General features: G+C 37.8%; 1 non-coding gene across 1 annotated transcript; it reads right to left on the minus strand.

Annotated features, from left to right (window-relative positions):
• Positions 1-5,432: 5,432 nt before the first annotated feature.
• On the minus strand, positions 5,433-5,539 carry LOC137939599 (small nucleolar RNA R71). The gene has a single exon (XR_011109980.1). It is a non-coding gene; the product is annotated as a small nucleolar RNA R71 (small nucleolar RNA).
• Positions 5,540-6,768: the final 1,229 nt, after the last annotated feature.

A 6,768-nucleotide genomic window follows, 5' to 3' on the forward strand; every position in this document is an offset into this window, starting at 1 on the left:
TTTAATTTTTAGGGATTGTAAACTCTTTTTAGTTTTTATATATCAGGTTTTGCAATCGTGGGGAAAAAGGGGAGGCAAGGGATTTTTAACTGATTGTTGACTCCCAATCCATAAATCATTCCTTAAAAAAATATAGCCCATGACGCATGATAAATCACTGTACAATCACCTATGATTGTTAGGTCAGCTTTTTATAAATGGGAAAAATAATGGCTTGTATGACTCGGGTAAATATCCCACCGCACGTTCACTTGAGAATTTAATGTTATTCTATTTAAAAGGTTTGGATCCATAGGTCATTTGCATTTTGTACATGTTTCAAGCATGCATATCCATTTTTTAAAACATGCGTAGAAAAATCTCTTTCTTATAAAATTCCAAGCTATTAGGGTTGAACTAGTGGAATTTCCCAAACTTGGATAACAAAACTTTTGTGTTCATTTGTGGTGTCAAAATAAATTTTCATCACTTACACTTGTTATTGCTTTAAATTCTTTCTATAAATAAACTCTAAAATTTTCATTTTTTTGTGATCTATTTGCGTTTTATCTCTTTTTATGTTTACAAGATGAAGGGAAAGTGAAAACTCAATTTTTGATTTAAGAAAGAAGAATACATCTAAAATGGAAATGCACAATGCTCAAAAGAAGAGAGAGATATTTCCAAAAAATGTCTGTAATTTTTAGGGATTGTAAACTCTTTTTAGTTTTTATATTTCAGGTTTTGCAATCGACGGGAAAAGGGGGAGCGGGGGTTTTTTAATTGAGTGTTGACTCCACAACCATATGTCATTCATTACAAAAATATAACCCGTTACGCATGATAAATCACTCTAAAATCAATTATAATCGTTTGGTCAGCTTGTTGTAAATGTGCAAAATAATGGCTTGTTTGACTCGGGTAAATAGCCCACCGCACGTTCACTTGAGAATTTAATATTAGTCTATTTAAAAGGTTTGGATCCATAGGTCATTTGCTTCTTTAACATGTTTCAAGCATGCATATCCAATTTTTAAAACATGTCTAGAAAAATCTCTTTCATATAAAAATATGAGCTTTATGGGTTGAACTAATGGAATTTTCCCAAACTTGGATAACAAAACTTTTGTGTTCATTTGTGGTGTGTGAATAAATTTTCTTTACTTACATTTGTTATTGCTTTAAATTCTTGCCATACATAAACTCTAAAATTTTAATTTTGTTGTGATCTATTTGCCATTTATCTCTTTTTTTTTTTTTTTTACGAGATGAAGGGAAAGTGAAAACTCAGGTTTTGATTTAAGAAAAAATTATATATCTTAAATGCAAATGCACAATGCACAAATTTTGAGACAGATAATTCCGAAAAGTCTTTGTAATTTTTAGGGATTGTAAACTCTTTTTAGTTTTTATATATTAGGTTTTGCAATCGTCGGGAAAAGGGGGAGGCAGTGATTTTTAACTGAGTGTTGACTCCCAATCCATAAGTCGTTCCTTAGAAAAATATAGCCCATTACGCATGGTAAATCACTTTACAATCATCTATGATTGTTAGGTCAGATTTTTGTAAATAGGCAAAATAATGACTTGTTTGACTCGGGTAAATATCCCCCCACACGTTTACTTGAAAAATTTAATGTTATTCTCTTTAAAAGGTTAGGATCCATAGGTCATTTACATCTTGAACATGTTTCATGAAAGCATATCCATTTTTTAAAACATGGGTAGAAAAATTTCTTTCTTATAAAATTCCAAGCTATTAGGGTTGAACTAGTGGAATTTCCCAAACTTGGATAACAAAACTTTTGTGTTCATTTGTGGTGTGAAAATAAAGTTTCTCTACTTACATATGTTATTGCTTTAAATTCTTTCCATACATAAACTCTAAATTTTTCATTGTGTTGTGATCTATTTCCCTTAAATCTTTATTTATGTGTACGAGATGAAGGGAAAGTGAAAACTCAAGTTTTGATTTAAGAAAAAGATATACATATAAAATGGAAAAAAACAATGCACAAATGTAGAGAGAGATAATTCCTAAAAGTGTCTGTAATTTTTTGGGATTGTAAAATCTTTTTAGTTTTTATATATCAGGTTTTGCAATCGTCGGGAAAAGGGGGACGCGGAGGATTTTTAACTGATTGTTGACTCCCAATCCATGAGTCATTCCTTACAAATATATAGCCCATTACGCCTGATAAATCACTTTTCAATCATCTACGATTGTTAGGTCAGGTTTTTGTAAATGGGTAAAATAATGGCTGGTTCGACTCGGTTAAATATCCCACCGCACGTTCACTTGAGAATTTAATGTTTTTCTCTTTATAAGGTTTGGATCCATAGGTCATTTGCGTCTTGAACATGTTTCTTGCATGCATATCCATTTTTTAAAACATGTCTTGAAAAATCACTTTCTAATAAAATTCCAAGCTATATGGGTTGAATATTAAGCACATAGCAAATTCTACCCAAAAGATCGGCCTGTTAGGAGCAGAAGGCATAGGTACTTAACCCTAGGACCATAACAGTACACCTCGCCTTCCTGAGCCGATGACCACAGCGGCCTTAACACAGCTACAGGGACCAGGTCAGGCGCCCTGCCAGAGGCGTGCGGTCCACCTTTACATGCGAAGACTCGAAATCAGGACGTAGCACCTGCTCTGATACCAAATGTTAAGCACCTAGCCAATACTACCCAAAAGACCGGCTTGTTAGGAGCGGAAGGCATAGGTACTTAACCCTAGGACAATAACATTGAACTAGGGGAATTTTACCAAACTTGGATAACAAAACTTTGGTGTTCTTTTGTTATGTGTGAATAAATTTTCTTTACTTACATTTGTTATTGCTTTAAATTCTTTCCAAACAAAAAATATAAAATTTTCATTTTGTTGTGATCTATTTACCTTTTATCACTTTTTAAGTTTACGAGTTGAAGGGAAAGTGAAAGCTCAAGTTTCGATTTAAGAAAAAGCATAGATCTAAAATGGAAATGCACAATGCACAAATGTAAACTCTTTTAAGTTTTAATATATCAGGTTTTGTAATCGTGGGGAAAAGAGGGAGGCGGGAGATTTTTAACTGAGTGTTGACTCCACATCCATAAGTCATTCCTTACAAAAATATAATCCGTTACACATGATAAATATTTTTACAATCAACTATAATCATTTAGTTAGCTTTTTGTAAATTGGCAAAATAATGGCTTGTTTGACTCGGGTAAATAGCCTACCGCACATTGATAGATGCCATATTCTGACATGAGAACTAGGTTAATTATAATAGAATAACCCTTATAATTGTGTTATAGGTGGTTATTTATCGGTTTCAAATGAAACGTGCATTTATTGAATTTGGCATTAATCAATGTCTATATTGCATATTTATCTCTCCGGAATTATATTTCATTGCTTTTAGGGTTTATTTCTTCCATAAATGCTTTTTATGGATTCAATTATGGATTTCAGGAGAATTTTGGTGGAGAAGGAGATATTTACCAAAATGCCATTGGTGAAAGGGAGGTGATTTTTTAGGGCAAGTCGTATTGAAAAAGGGAGACCGTCGACCGAAATAGGGGAGGCCGTCGACCGAAAGAAGGGAGATCCGAGAGGATTTCCAGCCGTCGTTCACTGTGCCACCATCGTCCACTGCCGTTCGGCAATCGAGAACAGATCCGAGGAGAGCTCGAGAGAGTCTCCGTCGCCGCGAGTTCGACACTGCCAGTTTCTGCTCGCCAGGCTGAGAGGTGACCCGAGAGGGCTCCTCCGGCGCCGATTCCGCATTCTGACCATCCTCCGGCGTCGATTACCCATTTTCGACCATTTCCAGAGCTATTCTGACTCTGACCAAGACAGAGCCGGTTAGAGGACTTCAGCTCCATTCCATTCTTCACTAGTCGTCACCTCTGTCCGTGGGTTTCTATCCTTCTTCGCTGGCATCATCTCTACCTCTGGCCACTCGCTCTTGCTACCCGAAACCATCAATTTCGGGAAATTGCAGCACCCGTGAGAACGAGTCTGTTGCCCGAGCGAAAGGAAGGAGAAGGGGAGTAATCCGTCATTTTGGAATTTAATTTTCCTATAGTTTCAACTTAGGTTTTGAATGTTTATTAAATTTGATTTGAGAATTAATGTTTATCGAATATTTGTTTTCCAGATATTTAATTAAATTAGATAGTTAGGGTAGGATTGTAATCTAGGTTGGATTTTGGTATTTTAATCTGATTTCTGTCTTTCACTCTATGCGCCCGAGAGGGGATAGACGCAAGGATTGAGAAATCGGATTCGTGGTTACGTGGCGCTCAAGAGAGGTACGAATCACAGTAAAATCCACAATTGATAATTTTAGCATCATTATAATAAGAAATTGATTCTCTGCATTCTATTGTAATCCGATCTCTGTCATTAACTCTAGGCACCCGAGAAGGGCTAGACGCAAGGATTGAGAATCCGAATTCATGGTTACATGGCGCTCAAGAGAGGCATGTATCACGGTAAAATCCAGAGTTGACGTTTCCTGTTGTGCAAGTAGTTAATCATATTATTGCTTGACAATTTAGGATATAATTAGTGTTTAGTTCAGATTAATTCATCATATTTGGTTAGGTTAGTTGACTGAAGAATACACAAAATTCAGTCCTTCCTGTGGATATGACCCTCGCTTCCTGCTAGATTACATGAACGATTCGTACGCTTGCGATGTATAAAAGCCGATGTAATTAAATTTCACATCAAGTTTTTGGGCGCCGTTGCCGGGGAGGCATGTATTAAGTGTATTTCTTTGTTCTCCATGGTCTTAGGTTAGATTTATTTTTATTTTATTTTATTTTATTTTTGCTTTCATAATTTTTTCTTGGTGATTTGGTATGGAGTTATTTTTATTTCTTCTAGTTAGTTTGTATTTTTAGTAGTGAGTTTTTTAGCTTAATTTGATTGCTAGTTTTGTTTCTTTGTGTTTTTAGGCACGGGCGCCGCTCCCTAGGTGAACCATTAGCTCCCTTTGTTGAAGATATTTGTAGGAAAACACCTGAAGTCAAGTTAGGAGCTACCATGGCCAATCAGGGTGAACCATTACAGTTACCTGCAGTAGGTGACCGTAGAGCCCTGAGGGATTATTCTATCCCATCCCACTTCACATTACCTTCTTGCATTATATTGCCACCGACTACTGCCGCCAGTTATGAGTTGAAACCAGGTGTGATCCAACTCCTCCCTACATTCTATGGGTTGGAGAAGGAGGGCCCTTATTACCACATCAAGGAATTCTTAGATATCTGTGCGACTTTCAAATTCTAGAATTTCTTAGATGACTCTATCAGGTTAAGACTTTTTCCATTTTCACTTAAGGATAAGGCCAAGTCTTGGCTTAATTCCTTGGAGGTGGGCAGCATTACTTCATGGGACACATTAGTCACAAATTTTTTGTCCAAGCACTTTCCCATTCAGAGAAGTACAACTCTCAAGAGAGAAATCTCCAACTTTATGCAGCAGGAGGGTGAACACTTTTATGAGGCTTGGGAGAAATGGAAGGATTTGATCCATAGGTGTCCGCATCATGGGTTTGAGATATGGCATTTAGTGCAATACTTTTATCAAGGTCTTACACCCCAGGTTAGATCCATGGTAGATGCAACGAGTGGTGGGAGTTTGATGGGTAAGAGTGCTAGTGAGGCGTGGGACTTCTTTGAAACGTCGAGTGATTAATCTTCGCAATGGGGTTCGTCATTTAATGTTGATAGGAGATCCCACGAAGCCAAAAGAGGGGGTCTCTACGAGGTTAGTGAAACACCCATGCTCATGGCCAAGATTGAGGGGTTGACTAGAAAAATTGATATGGTGTCCAAGAGTTCACCTGCTCCTAACCCATCTACTGTTTGTGCCATACGCTCTGGTTCATCTCATCCCACACAAATGTGTCCATCTAGTTCATCCTACCCGGAGCTCATTGAGGACTTGAATGCAGTCCAGAATTTTCATAGCCCAAACCGGAATGATCCTTTTTCGGAAACATATAATCCGGGTTGGGCTAGGCACCCAAATTTTCATGGTCCAAGGGCCCACAAGTTGGGGGTCCTCCAGGGTTTACTCAACCCCAAGCTCCGCGCCCACACTTCACTCAACAGCCATTGATTCCACAAAAACCTTCACTTGAGGATACACTTCAAGTATTCATACAAAATACATAGTCCTCCATTGCTAAACTTGAAATGCAAGTGAATCAGATGGCCAGACACATGAGTGAAGAGGCACAAAATAGACTCCCGAATCAAACCATTCCTAACCCCAAAAGCACACATGAGAGTGGGTTGAGTTCCAAACCCCACCATGAGCAAGCCAATGCCATAACCACCCTTAGGAGTGGTTGTGAGTTGAAAAATGGGGTAGGGACCACTAAGTCTAAGGAGTCAAAGGATGACAATGGGGACACATCATTGAGTGAAGAACCTGTAAGTTCTCCACCAACAATCAGGCAGATCCCTAACCAAGTCCCACCAGCTCCTTATCCGCAGAGGTTATCGGGCCCACCTAGGAAAGGAGATAGCATGCATGAAACATTGGAACTGTTTAGTAAGGTTCACATTAACATTCCACTTCTTGATGCTATTAGGCAAGTCCCTGCCTATGCCTGATTTTTGAAAGACCTTCTTTGTACACAGAAGAGAAAACAACATGTTCACAAAAAGGTCTTTCTTACTGAGAATGTAAGTTCAATTCTGAAGCACAACACTCCTCCTAAAGTTAAAGATCATGGATGCCCCACAATTTCAAGTGTCATTGGTGAACATACCAT

This window comes from Aristolochia californica, unplaced genomic scaffold, assembly GCF_029961685.1.
Source record: "Aristolochia californica isolate CCGP_79_NKW_82.1479 unplaced genomic scaffold, dmAriCali1.0.hap1 SCAF_8, whole genome shotgun sequence".
NCBI lineage: Eukaryota > Viridiplantae > Streptophyta > Magnoliopsida > Piperales > Aristolochiaceae > Aristolochia > Aristolochia californica.